Source organism: Danio rerio, chromosome 4 (assembly GCF_049306965.1).
Source record: "Danio rerio strain Tuebingen ecotype United States chromosome 4, GRCz12tu, whole genome shotgun sequence".
NCBI lineage: Eukaryota > Metazoa > Chordata > Actinopteri > Cypriniformes > Danionidae > Danio > Danio rerio.
This window is the reverse complement of record NC_133179.1, coordinates 62,455,549-62,470,133: the sequence shown is the minus strand read 5'-3', so window position 1 is coordinate 62,470,133 and position 14,585 is coordinate 62,455,549. Positions and strand designations below refer to the sequence as shown.

At 40.3% G+C, this 14,585-nt stretch overlaps 1 protein-coding gene and 1 non-coding gene across 2 annotated transcripts in view; one reads left to right on the top strand and one right to left on the bottom strand.

Moving 5' to 3' along the window:
• LOC141381809 (uncharacterized) overlaps nt 1–14,585 on the bottom strand; it is a 705,874-nt gene that overhangs the window by 609,232 nt on the left and 82,057 nt on the right. The window lies entirely within an intron of this gene.
• trnat-cgu (transfer RNA threonine (anticodon CGU)) lies at nt 1,024–1,097 on the top strand. The gene has a single exon. It is a non-coding gene; the product is annotated as a tRNA-Thr (tRNA).

Below are 14,585 nucleotides of genomic sequence, written 5' to 3'. Positions count from 1 at the left end.
AAGTTCCATAAATTAAGCATACAATTCTAAGCTCCATAACTAGCCACAAAACAGGAGAAAACTGGACAAAAGAAAAAAGGGCCTTCCCTTTGATCATTTAGCCTTAAGGTAAATATTAGCCACAGCTAACACATGATACCGTCCTAGTACCGTATTTAACAGAGTATCTCACCAGATGACTTTGAAACAGGGTTGGAGAAAGGTATTACACAATCAGCCACCGCTAATGCAGGTTACCATCCTATTACCATATTTAACAGAGTATCTCACCAGATTACTTTGAAAAAAAGGTTTCAGACAGATCACTGCCGCACAGAGAACTCAGAGCGAACTGCTCAGACACACACAATAGCGAGGGGAAACAGGAAGAGAATTCGATGAGGAGCATCAACGGCGTGGCTTAATAGCTGGCGCCGCCCCTCTCACAGCTACACCTGATCTCCACTCATGTGGAGAGAGAGAGAAAGATAGATAATGGAGGAAACACACACAGGAACAATACACACTAGCATTGTCACAAATAATGTTACTCAATATGTAACACTAACATTTTAGGCATCTGTCCATCCCGTTTTGCTTCTTTCTTTCATTGCGGAGTGCAGGCTCAGATACTAGGGGTACTCTACAATAATAACCGATGACGTAATTGAGCTGTTTTAAATAAGGGAGATTAGAAAACGGTGTAGGGCCTAGTGGGCTTGAGGAATGACTCGAAGGCAACCTGTGGTTTTGGGGAAAAGTAACTGCCACCTATTGTTGAGATCAAGCCTTTTGGATTTGTCGTACAAGAGCCTCTTTATGCATGTGCAAAGTAACTGAGTAGAAAGCATAGTAAATTTAGCTTTGATTTTGAACAGAGGCCAGGTTACCGGTCAGGTTTGAGACATGATCATCCAGACTCTAAAAGACCACGTCCGTCTTGTCAGCATTTTCTGCATCCTGACATGCTGGTTTTTGTTGTGTATTATTTTTTCTTCTTCGATTTTTGTTATCGGGCAAATGTCTCTTACAGAGAATTTTTGTGGTGCTGTGGCTTAGCTGGTCAAAGCGCCTGTCTCGTAAACAGGAGATCCTGGGTTCAAATCCCAGCAGTGCCTAATGTACAGGTTCCCCGGTTGCTTTTTGTTAAGAGTAACGAGTGTTTACGCAGCGGGATGTTTAGCAGTCGGTTTCTTAACAAAACTTAAATCCTTAAGAACGCTGCTCGTTCAAGAGGGCTTTGGACGATGGCTTTATAAAGCATAGTGTGGTAATGCCTAACCAATGCGCTACTTGCACGCAGGCTCGTGACGTAGTTCCGCCTTGAAGTAATAGGGCCCGCGTAGTTCCGGTTTGTCGGCCATTGTTGCGAAGTTGGGAGAAAATGTTCAAAAAAAAGTGTTTATAGATTTAGGAGACAGCAGAAGGTGTAAAACGTACACTGCTGCGTTCCGCTGTGTACATCTTCTGCGAAATTCAAAAGAAGTATAAGTTTTCACAGTTTTCCTTCAAACGTGGACCTTAGAAAACAGTGGCTTGTGAACATACGCCGAGATGATTTTTGTCCAACCGGCAATTCCAAGGTTTGCAGTAGTCATTTTAGCAGGGATCAGATTATTGAACCGCAAACACCAGAGGCACGAAAAAAGTTAGTAACTGGCGCTGTGCCAGTGCTTTTTGCCTGGAATAACTATGCAGTTAAAGCATCGCGGTCCAGTGTGTGGAGAGGAGAGAGAGGCCGGCTGAAGTGGTATCCGTCGAACCCACACCCATGGATGTTACGATGGATCATGATTACTGTACCATTCCCGAGCCTTCATCATTAGACCTGGCATATGCTAAAATAGAAGATTTTTCCAATGAAGTGGATGAGCTGAAAAAACAGCTACAAGAACTACACATTCAGCGTGATTTTGGATTGGAACGGTTTGCTGGCTCAGATGAGGACATCCGATTTTATACAAGGTAGAATCTTAGGATTAGATATGATTACATATACTAATTTTTAAATACCCGTGCCTGCATTACTAGCACGGAAACGTAAACAAGTTGTAAATGTATTCAGTAACACTTCTGCTTATAGGTTCCCCAGCTACCGTCACCTGACGTCTTTCTGGTGGCTAATCGAGCCATCCATTCACAAAATCATTCGTGTGTCCAGGGCTAAATCTGCTGCTAGAAAGCAGGAAGACATCATGGATTTACTGCCACCATCAGAGGTAGGTTTTATACGCACAGTAAGCATGACTGTACACAAACACATTTATATATATATATATATATATATATATATATATATATATATATATATATATATATAWATATATATATATATATATATATATATATATATATATATATATATATATATATATATAAATATATATAATTAAACACACACACACACACACACACATGCTTAAACACACACTTGCATATAAATATATACATGCATACACATACATACATATACATGTATGTATGTGTGTGTATATATGTATGAGTGCATACATATATACATACACATACATATATACATGCATACACATGTATTTACATGTATGTGTGTGTGTGTGTGTGTGTGTGTGTGTGTGTGTGTGTGTGAACGGGAACAAAGCTCTTTATTCCCAAAAAACATAATGGGAATAGAGTGACAGATAAAGTGTCCACACCACACATCAGTCATCATAGGTTAGGTCACTTGGATAGTGCTGTTTGTTGTAACAGAGCAGTAAGACCTGTTCCATGTGCTCATCCCTCATTCTGTTTCGAGATGAGGTCAAAAGATTACCTCCATGACTAAAAAGACGCTCCACTGGAGCACTGGAAGGCAATGTAGTGTTGTACTTGATAAAAAAAACTCTTAACTGTGGGAAATGTCTTAAGAGACGTCAGGTTGTTATTTGAATCTTTTAAGTACTTTCTGACTTCATCATGAGTTGTGCTGTCAGATAGTGATTTGGCATTATGACAGACAAAAAATTTTTTCTCTGACTTATCAGATTTCACAGCGTTGTCATCTCTCACTGTATCTAGACTTTGCAGTGGTTCCTGAGCAATGGCTTCCTGCATTAAGGTTCTCATGTCGTCTCTCTTCTCAGGGCTAAGCTAGTTTAAGCGGAACTTGGGCAGGGTTGCCGTTGCCATCTTTGCTTCATAGCTGGTTAACACTGTTCCAAAGCGTTCTTCTATGGCCTCACAGATAGTGGTAACAATGTATGAATTATAAAGCAAATGGGGCATCTTTTCAAATAGCTTTGTCTTGAGGCTAAGCAAAGTAGGGATTAAAAATCCTAGGTAACATTTGCTTTCACCCTGGAGAATGTCAATGGCAACAGCTAGAGGCTTCAGAATCTCATTGTACTCATTCAGGAATACATACTTTTGTGGATGAAGACTTGGCACACCAAGTTTATCACAGATCTCCTTCAGCTTTTCTTCTGGAAGCCCTGCAAGTTTTGTGACAGCCCTGAACTGTGAGTTCCATCTTGTGACTGATGGTACAGTCAAATGCATATTGGTAATATCCTGAACAACTTCTGTGGCCACTAAAGACCTATGTGCTTTATTCCAGATAGATGAGCATTTAGCCATGGCACTTCTGTACAGCTTACATGATGGCCCAGTTGATGCTGTTTTGTGAATATCATTGGTGGCAATTAGATTTAATGTATGAGCAGCACAAGGCTGATGCTGTGGAAGAAAAAACTGATCTCCATCTCCATCTTCCTGAAGAAGACCACCGACATCCAAAAATCTCACTTCATCACTGTAATCATCTGACTCATCTTCTCTTACACCAAACTCACAGAATGCCTTTACAAAATTACTACCATTGTCAGTCACAGTTGATTTGACTTTGGTTTGAATCCGGTATTCTGCATGAATTTCGTTTAGTTTTGCTGCAACTGCATAAGTGTGTCGACCTATAAGGCGTGTACATGCCAGTGCTGCAGAATGTCTCTCCAGCATGTTTTTTTTTGTTGTTGTTGTTGTTTTCACAAGCTTTGGAGACGTAACATAAATTCTGCTTTTAATGAAAAGGTCACCTATAGCTTTCACCATGAGGCTGTTTTAAATTATATCAATGTTTTCAAAGTGCACTGCAAAGGGAGCAGATTTATAAACATTAGGATCGCTAAAACTGAACTGTAAAAATACTTTGAGACAAATTACACCTAAGAGAGATTACCTTAATGCTTTTTTATTTGTGATAATTCCAACTTTGAATGTTAGAATGTTCTAAATGAATAGGGCATAGGGGGGACAAGTGGGAATAGAACACAGCCAGGAACTATGTCTCAAACTACAGCTACTAAATAGTTTAAAGTGCTCAAGTTTGCGACGCAGTTTGCGAATGTTCGTTGGAGCGACGAATTTGGGAAACGGCAAATCAACAAACTATGTTTGTAATGTCAGGTCTTGCAACCTTAGTTGGTTCACGATGGTTTTGGGAAAAGCATCCCAAGAGTGGTTAGTGAGAGTGACTGTCTAACCCACCACATATGAAATCTAACCGCATTTGGCGGGCTGGCTGGTCTGTCAAACCCTGTATAGTATAGAGCTCCTCTCCCTCAGTCATCTTTCCACCAAGCAACCAGAGTGAGCGGTGGCATTGAACGTTTGTTGTCGATTAAGTTAACGTTACCATAAAACAGAAAAAAAAGAAGAAATCACCATTCTCTCTATCATATGGATTTTATTTCATCACCTTGACACCGGCCTCAACTGTGAAAGTTGTGCCATCACTTACTGATCCGCGATCAGTAAATGTTGATTGTGTGGACGCTACTTCTCTTCTTTACTAATAAAATAGCTTCACTACTGAAAAGCTTTTTAATTTAGTTATAACGTAGTGACGCTCACTCCACGCTAAGTTACTTAGAAATGTATATAAGCTAATAGCACCCAACACAGCTAATGTGATAAATGGCTTTGGCCAAAGGAGTCTGTTGGTGCCCTAAATTTCGGAAATAGATAACTTTGTGAGTCATAATATATCATTGGAAATGAAAGGGCCTGTTTTTATTTCTGTACACTCACGATAACGACAAAAATAATTTGCTTTTATAAAATAAAGAAAGGCTAGCTTACATACCTGCAGATGCCTGCTCAGGTTCGACGTTGAAGCCTTTGATGTGGAAAGTATTTTAACAGCTGGCAAACAATATTTGCACTGAACTGTTATATTTGTGCCCTTTTCTGATTTCAGGTTGAAATTATTTTTAAACTTTCAGCTATTAAATCCGTTTTTATCGGTCGCCATGGTACCAGCTCTCGGACTGATGATTTTAGCGCCAAAGAGCATTAACGTAACTGGTAGGCGTGGTGTGCTGCCTGCAAATTCAAACAGGTAAACCAATCAAAAGCATCAGAATAACACGGCTTTAATAAATGGTCTTAACAGTAGGCATCGTGCATATCAAAAACCGACAAAGCAACAGATTATTAATCAACATATTCCATATTTTTAAAGAATATTTTTTAGATGTAACCCCATTTGTATTTTTTAACATTTCCAAAAGTAACTGTAATTTAATTAAATTTTTTCCTAGTAACTGTAACTAATTACTGTTACTTTTGTTTTGTAATTAAATTACGTAACGCCGTTACATGTAACGAGTTACTCCCTAACACTGCCCGCCTCTATGAGAGATTTGTGTCAGAATCGCAAACGTAAATTTGAGAAACGTAAACGAAAACTCTGGCAGCGCAATCAAACTGCGTTTATCAAAAGCGAAGCAGAAAGGACCAATAATAACTAATAATACACTGAATAATACACTTTTTGAAGACTTTTTTGCCATTTGGTTGATTGCTATTGTATTTTTTGAGTGTGTTTTTTTTATGTATATTTGTGTTTGTTTTTAGAAAAATCAAATTCCATAGATTTATACCTCACTTAAACAAAGAGAACTTCTTCTTCCTGTGGCGCTACAGCCCGTGTAGAGCCCTGGCCTCTTCCACTACTCCTCTCCAGCCTTCCCACTCCAAAGCCTGCATTCTCCAGGCATGCACTCTTAGGGTATGTAGATCATCTTCTACATCATCTAACCTCTTCCGTGGCCTACCGAGCTATTAAAATGATTTATGGCCTTAAGCTTACAGTAATTTGACTCATTTTATATTACTGATCTTTCAAAAAGCACTGAATATTATTTGTCAGTTTTGTTATTTCATATTGTAATGTACAAAACTGAAAAACCGGCCTAAAACTCATCAATCCACTGATGTACAGACTAAAAAGACTTTACTGTCATTGCAGTGATATAAGCAATAACAACAGCAGCAATAACAAATGTAGAAATAGACAAACCAATAAACAAAAATAACAACAAAGAATTATATAAAATTTAATTATATAACTATAAGAACTATATAATAATAAATAATACATACAGTGAAATAATGGTGCAGTCCATGTATATGTACAGTAGTTGGTGTGCCAACAGAATTGTAAAGTATTGCACAAGTAAGTTAATAAAAATAATTAAGTTTGTGTAATTATCAGCAACATGGGGAAGAGGAGCAAACGCGAGAAGTCATAGAACATGTCCTGTCATAGTTTAAAGCACAATGCACAGCAGATTTTGTGCAGTTGTGGCAAAATTTAAATGTTAACCTCACTAATTTACAACAAAACTATGTTTCCAGAGTTATGGAAGTTACCTGAATGTGATGTATGTGATTCATCTTGAACTTTTTTCCTCCTCTCGGCTCCAGACTGCTGTTGTAGAGCTGCAACTTGCATTAATTACATGCTGAAAATTATTAAAATGATTTTTTAAATCTATTTAACAACATATCAATATATATTTCATTTACACTGAGTTTATGTTAATATTTGTAAATAAATATCAATATTTTTTTTTGGAGCAGCCGAGATGGTGACGAAACAGGGGGGCTCTGGAGTTGAGGCTCTACGCAGCCTGTATACTCAATCTCAAGGAGGTTTTCACAGCTACTGTGTTTCATCCACCAAATATTGCTCCCAACCTGAAGTGAGACCTTCAAAGATGACCCAGTTGGGACTTGAACCCACAATCCCCAGCTTCTGCACAGGTTGAGCCCTATGTGTGCACGTGCCTGGCTGCCAAAAAGTGTAAAGCTTTGGACATGTACAGAACGTGCTGGATCTTGCCCGCGTCTATCACAAGTGAGGTCTATATCAGCATTGATCTTAGAAAGTTTAACTTTAGACCAGTGCAGACCATGTACAATTTTAAACTGAATGACAGCATGTCTAAGACAGATGGATGACGAAAATATTCCCTGTATTATTTTGTGCCAGGTATCGTCTGTGATTTGCTCATTTAAATCAGTCTCCCATTTATTTTTGAGGAGGTCCAAAGGCATCAAGTTATGAGAATATCGTATTTCGTATATTGTACTAATAGTTCACTTTCTGACTAGTCGAAAAATCGAATCCAACAGGCCAGTTGGAGGACGTAAGGGAGAACATATGAAGTTTGAGAATAAAAAATTCAGAAGTTGCAGGTATTGATAAAACGTGATTTGGGAAGACAGTGATACCATACCTCTTCTGGACCACATATCAAAGACCTCATCTAATAATGATGGGACAAACATATGATTTAGTGCAATTGGGGCAGCCTGAGAAAGATCTGTAAGTCCAAAAGATCTACTGAGTTGGTTCCAGATCTTGATTGAGTGCAAAACCACAGGGTTACAGGTGAAATTGGAATTGTTGGCTTTCATCTTTGACTGAATCTGTGTCATAGTATTTACTAAGGTCACCCAGTAAAATTCCTGACCAAAGAGAAAAAATTGCCATGTAGTTATTCATCAGAATTTCCAGTATCTCTGGGCAGTGATATTTGTTTGTGTTTGTTTCCTCCTCTAATTGACAGCCTCAAGAACATTGGCAAATTCCTTTGTAAATGGTGACCTGGCTAATATTGTGTTTGCATCTGGAGTTGCATCTGGAGGAATGTAGTCATTCACTGTGATCTCACTGAAAATTTCCTCAGGTATGTTAACCCCACAGATGTAGTCACGAAGTTCGTGAAGACTCTGGCTGACAAATTTGGTTTTTGAAATTGGCCAAAAGTGCACATATTTTGGAAAATTTCCAATCCTCTTTCCAAACTTGTGGAGTTAATTAATTTTGCCACACCAAATGTTTTTGTACCTTTCCAACCGTTTGATGCAACCAAAATCCAATGTTAGGTTTTGTGTAATCATTAGTCACCATCCCAGAAACCGGAAGAGGAGGCTTGTCCTTGCCATGTCCTGGTAGATGCTGTAATACAGCATTCTTTTTGGTTGATTTGGAATGTGACTCACCACACCCCCAGTCACATCCAAATGCAACGTTACTGGAACTTTTCTGAGATGCTGAATAAGAATGGCAATTCCTGTTTCTGTATAAAGATGCACCCCAGAGGGATCCACTTGAAGGTGTTGTACATACCCTGGAAAGTAACGATATGACAGATCCGTTTCTTTCATCACTTTCTGTATCAGCATCAGTTCCAGCATGACATCATTATGGAGTCTTTGACTTTTATTTATTTCACAAGAGATCACTTTGATAAAATTTTTAGTTAGACTTCTTGTGGTGTTCCTGGCCATCAACTCAGGAACTGGTGTTTGACTCAGGTTTTTGTAATAAATATTGCTTACTCCTTTCCTCACTTCATTTGCTATCTTGCCTCTCTTCGTGTAACTGGCCTGGCGAGATCTCATCTCCCCTTTTAAATGAGTAACAGTACCAATTCTGGTGACAAAAACTGGAATATGTTTTTCATCATGTGGCTTCTTTGCGATTCAAAAAATGAAATGTGCATTACATGTTTTAAATAAACAGGAAGCCTTCATCGTCATATAAGGACACCTATATTTACGACTATGACTCAATTTTGAGTGCTGATATCTGTAAAAACTAAGGTGCAGCAGGGATTATGCCGACGGAATTTGTCATATAGCATGTGTGTCCACGATTTCTGCAATTTTCGGCTGCCAGACAAAGGCTTTATAGCTTTCCATTTACTAGCAGATATATAAATGGTGAAATTATTGGGTCCTGGCTTTGTGCTCCTATTTGGTTTCTTTTTATGAAGGAACACAGGTGAGTTACGGTCCGCAGACGCGGGTGCCGAGCCGCGCTCTTCATTGCTCTCCGCCTGGAACATGGGTGAGCAGGGGCGTAGCAGGCATTTTAAAAGTGGGGGGACAGCTGTATGGTGATGTCACCCAAAAGTGAGTAATGATTTACTAGCAATAAAGTTTATTTAATCATCTTTTAACCAAAATTATAAAATAATTACAAAATATTAATAATAACAATAAACAAACAGAACCACACATTTAAATTAAGCATTACTCTGTGTGAAAATATTTTTAAATATGCAATTTCAAAATTGCAAGTTGATACTTGTGTGTGTGTGTATTCTTAACCAGGTCAGGGTAATTAGACAAGTTATTGTTTAAGGATAGTTTGTTCTGGAGACTATCGAAAAAATATTGCTTAAAGGGACTAATAATACTGACCGAAAATGGTGTTTAAAAATTTAAAACTGCTTTTATTCTAGCCAAAATAAAACAACTAAGACTTTCTCCAGAAGAAAAAATATTATCAGACATACTGTGAAAATTTCAGAGTGGAGAGGGGGTTGGGGGGGGTAATAATTTTGACTTCAACTCTGTGTGTGTGTGTGTGTGTGTGTGTGTGTGTGTGTGTGTGTGTGTGTGTGTGTGTGTGTGTGTGTGTGTGTGTGTGTGTGCACGTGTGTATATTTGTCCTGGTCTTTAATGCACAGTGAAGTTATAAAATCGGGATACAACAATTCATAATTCTGAAGTTTAATTATTATGTTTGACATATAAATAGTTTTTTATATTTAACATTTGCTTTAAATGCTGATTCAAATAATGACCAAATACTGATTCAAAGTCTCTAGGGTTTTTAAAATATGAAATTTATTCAGGGAAATGTAAAAAATTTGTAAACAATAGTAAAATATAAGATATCCATTTCTTACCACTGAATTTTAAAGAAATTTACAGTTTAACAAAATATGATTTTCTTTTGGTCCATAAACAAGAGGATTTGCATCATGTTAGGCCTGTCAGAGCAATGTATCATCAAAAATATATCTAGCAGCAATATTTCGGTAATAAGATTGAGATTGAGTTAGTCAGTCACTGTAACAAAACTGTTACATTTTTAAGTTATGCATTTCTCTGTGGAAAGTGGTGCCGGAGGTTTGTGTGCATATTTATTTTCAATTATTCAACAAGATTCATAAACAATTGTTAGTCAGTCAGGTAGTAAAAAGAAATGTGCATTTATTTTTTTCAATTATGCTTTAAATTACAAAATCTAAACTTTTAGGCCTTAAAAGTCTTAAATTTACTGAAATATTTTGTTGTAGGTCTTAAATCTTTTTAAACAAGTGTTAGGTACAGTCCATAGTTAAACTATTTATAGATTTTAAGGAAAGGATCTGGGTTTCAGTCGACAGGACGGTTTACGACCACTGGCTCCACGAAGTCTGGCCTCCGTGACACCTTTCGTTATCCAGAGCTATCCAGAGAGATGGACTTAGAGACTTCAAAGACATTCTGATCTTCCCCCCCTGCTTACAAACACACACACATCCACATACCCTCAAGGACATTAGTCCAAAAAGAAATTGGACTGAGAAATCAAGGACCAGCACAAAACTAAAATGTTATGTTTGTAAACTTTGTATCTCATTTCTGACCTTTCCTACCTGTACAACCCCTCCTATAACCCGTATGCCTGGTTCCTTTAGACCTTTTTTGAGCATAAATAATGTTAGGGTGTGGAAATTACGTTGCACATGATGCATAGAGCATGATAATAACTTGCACTACTTACATTCTTTAATGCCTTGCAAAAATGCCTCTCCGCATGCTTTAGGCGGACACTCAAATTTGCATATGAGCAGCTAGAGACAAAGAGAAGGTTCGCGCTCAAACTTTGCTCTGAAATCATTGGTCGAGCATGTTGAAAGGGCGTGTAACAGAGCTCACGTTTAAAAGCTGACCCCTCCCCAGGCTCAACGCAGAACGTCCGAAAAGAACTTCCCCAGAGATCGCCCCTTTGAGGGGTCCGAGCGGCTTCTGTGCCGTGTGGACCTTCCAGCCACGTTTTCTTATTTCTCCGGCAAAGTAGACTCAGTTTAAAGTTGCGATCGCATTCCTCCGACCTGTATTGCAAACTTCCACATCAAGTAGGACATCAAAGGACTCTCATCACAACGGAAGAACCTCCCATAAAGAGAGAGACCTCCAGACACTAAAGTCCAGCTATTTTTAGTTATGCGAATAAGCTGTGCCCCTTTTATCAAAAAGGCGTTTTTATAATCTTGGTGATCCTTAATGGTGTGTGTGGAACTGAAACAGATTTGCCACTCTTTATCTGAACTATCTTTTTCCTCGCTTTGCTATTTATCTTGGTTTGTTACATGTTAACAATAAATTAATCCAGAATGTTAATGATTAGTAATAATCCGTTATTGTTGATAATTAATATTCATAATCTGAGAGTCCGCTTGGTTGAGATGGATCGATGACAGGGACTTTCACATTGCATGACTTTACTATAGGAAGAATCGCCGACAAATTCGTTCAAACTACGTCTCACAGCCAAAAACACGTAGTATATTTTGTTATTAACTACATAATGTAAAAGAAGCCTTTAATGGGGTAGAACATGTACATGTTTGCTCACCTGGGTTTAAAGGGAATTAGCCATTTATCCTCAACTTAAGTTGATAATAAACTAATTTATATCTGTATGAAACGTCAAACAGACACAGTTGCTCCTGAGTCCTGTCAAACCTCCACTAGTTTTTCCTCCATTTCGTGGGTCCAAATAAACCGAAAAAGAGAGCTTTTAACTTCTCCCCCAGCCTCCCGCTGGCCTGCAGCAAGTATACACACACGCAAGTAAAAGCTGCTCCCTCATTGGCTGTAGGTGATCGCTGATGTTATTTTCAGTCAAAACACTAAAAACCGGAAAACTTTAGTGACAATTGCCTGTCTAAAACTTTAATTCTGGCCTCAATGTCCTTAACTTTTTTCTTGTTAAGTCTTTTGACCAAGCTAGCATATTGTATTACTTTACCCCTGACAAAAGCTTTTGATGCTTACCATACTGTTCACAGCCTCGCTGTGGTTGATGCAAATAGCTTCTTGAAGTTATGAAAGAAGGGATCAATAACAGACATGTTTTTGCGTTACAATCATCCTAAAATAACTGATGTTCAACATACATGGAAACTAATACCATTTTAAGAGTTCACACTTAGCTGATGATTTACAAAGCTTATTTGGCATGCTGTCCCGGGAGAGAGCCCCGAGCTCAAGGGCTCCTCGAGCCCGGGGCTTCCTCCCGTTGGCAGAGCAAGAAGGGAGCCTGAGCTCGGTGGATCTCAGAACTCCCCTGCCGCTGTAGCTAAGGGAACGTAAGGAATTAGACAAGCTTGATTGTTAAGTATGTTGAATGTCTTTGGATGGTGGGAGGAAACCGGAGAACCCGGGGAAAACCCACGCGGACACGGGAAGGACATACAAACTCCCCACAGAAACACTCACCGGTCCTATCGAACTAAGACCGGCAGTATTCTTGCTGTGTGGTTCACAGTGCTAACCACTGGACCGCCGTGCTGCCCAATTGCAGGTAAAGGAGGAGAATAGGGGAGGAGGGGGGTTTCTTCCAAACGAAGATAAAGTGAACTGAAAACTTAGACTATTTATGGTGCCTTAGGGCTCATATGATTGGAAGATTAGTGATTAGCAAATGCGAGACTGGACGTGATAAATCATAAGCACGTGATCCTCTCGAAATTAGTTTATGAATAAACTTCACTTCAAGAGTTCACACTTAGCTGATGATTTACAAAGCTTATTTGGCATGCTGTCCCGGGAGAGAGCCCCGAGCTCAAGGGCTCCTCGAGCCCGGGGCTTCCTCCCGTTGGCAGAGCAAGAAGGGAGCCTGAGCTCGGTGGATCTCAGAACTCCCCAAAATGCAGAAATTAATCGCTCGGGACAGCAGCCGCGTATTCGAAGAAAAAACCCCCCAAAAGGCAGGAAATTTAGAGCTATATCCGGCTGCTGGATACAATAGAAGGAAAGAGGTTAAATGCATGGGCATTAATTAGATAGGATTAATAAGGGTGAAAAGAGGATTCTAGTAACTCTTGCTGGAGTTAGAGTTTGAAGGAACCCCTGCGGGGGTCATGGTTTTCGGGGTTATGGAGAAGGGGAGAATAGGTGGTTTGAAGCAGTGAAAGGAGAACTTTGAGTGAATCTTGAGGGAGTTGGAGCTCTAAGTGACCCCTGCGGGGGCCAGAGTAGAGTGAAGGTATGGAGCAGTGAGTGGAGGAGAGTAGCTCTTACGAAAGATGGAGCTCTTGTGAGAGTTTGAGTTTAGAGCGGCCTCTGCGGAGGTTAGAGCTTGAGGGTAGGGTGTAGATAGGAGTGACCTCTGCGGAGGTTTGAGCTTGAGGGTAGGGTGTAGATAGGAGTGACCTCTGCGGAGGTTTGAGCTTGAGGGTAGGGTGTAGATAGGAGTGACCTCTGCGGAGGTTTGAGCTTGAGGGTAGGGTGTAGATAGGAGTGACCTCTGCGGAGGTTTGAGCTTGAGGGTAGGGTGTAGATAGGAGTGACCTCTGCGGAGGTTTGAGCTTGAGGGTAGAGTGTAGCTGGGAGGAGCAATGAGTGGGAGGGAGTAACTCTTGTGAGAGTTTGAGTTTAGAGCGGCCTCTGCGGAGGTTAGAGCTTGAGGGTAGGGTGTAGATAGGAGCAACCTCTGCGGAGGTTTGAGCTTGAGGGTAGTGTAGATAGGGGCAACCTCTGCGGAGGTCATGGCTTGGAGGTAGCGTGTAGATGGGAGGAGCAGAGAGTGGGAGGGAGTAACTCATGTGAGAGTTTGAGTTTGGAGCGGCCTCTGCGGAGGTTAGAGCTTGAGGGTAGGGTGTAGATAGGAGCGACCTCTGCGGAGGTTTGAGCTTGAGGGTAGTGTAGATAGGGGCAACCTCTGCGGAGGTCATGGCTTGGAGGTAGCGTGTAGATGGGAGGTGCTGGTTAGCGGTGAGGTAGGGGTTAGCCGTGAGAGGTTTTAAGGGTAACTCTTGCGAGAGTTGGAGCAAGGAGCGACCCCTTCGGGGGGTCAGAGCTAGGGGGGTAGAGTATAGATTAGGGGGATAGGGAGCAGTGGGTGGAAGAGCGGTTTTAGGGTAACTATTGCAAGGGTTGGAGCTTTGGAGCAACCACTGCGGAGGTAAGCGCTAGGAGGTAGGAGGCGGTGGGTGGAAGAGAGTAACTCTTGTGATAATTGGAGCTTGAAGCGACCTCTGTGGAGGTCAGAGCTTGGGGTAGAGTAGAGATAGGGGGAGATAGGTAGCATTGAGTGGGAGAGAGTAACTCTTGAGAGAGTTGGAACTCGGAGCGACCTTTGTGGAGGTCAGAGCTTGAAGGTAGATTGCGGATAGGAAAACATAGATATCTGTGAGTGGGAGAGAGGATTTGTATAACTCTTGCGAGAGTTGGAGCTCGGAGCGACCTCGTGGAAGTCCGAGTTTGTATAACGAATTGAGGTTGCTGGAATGCTA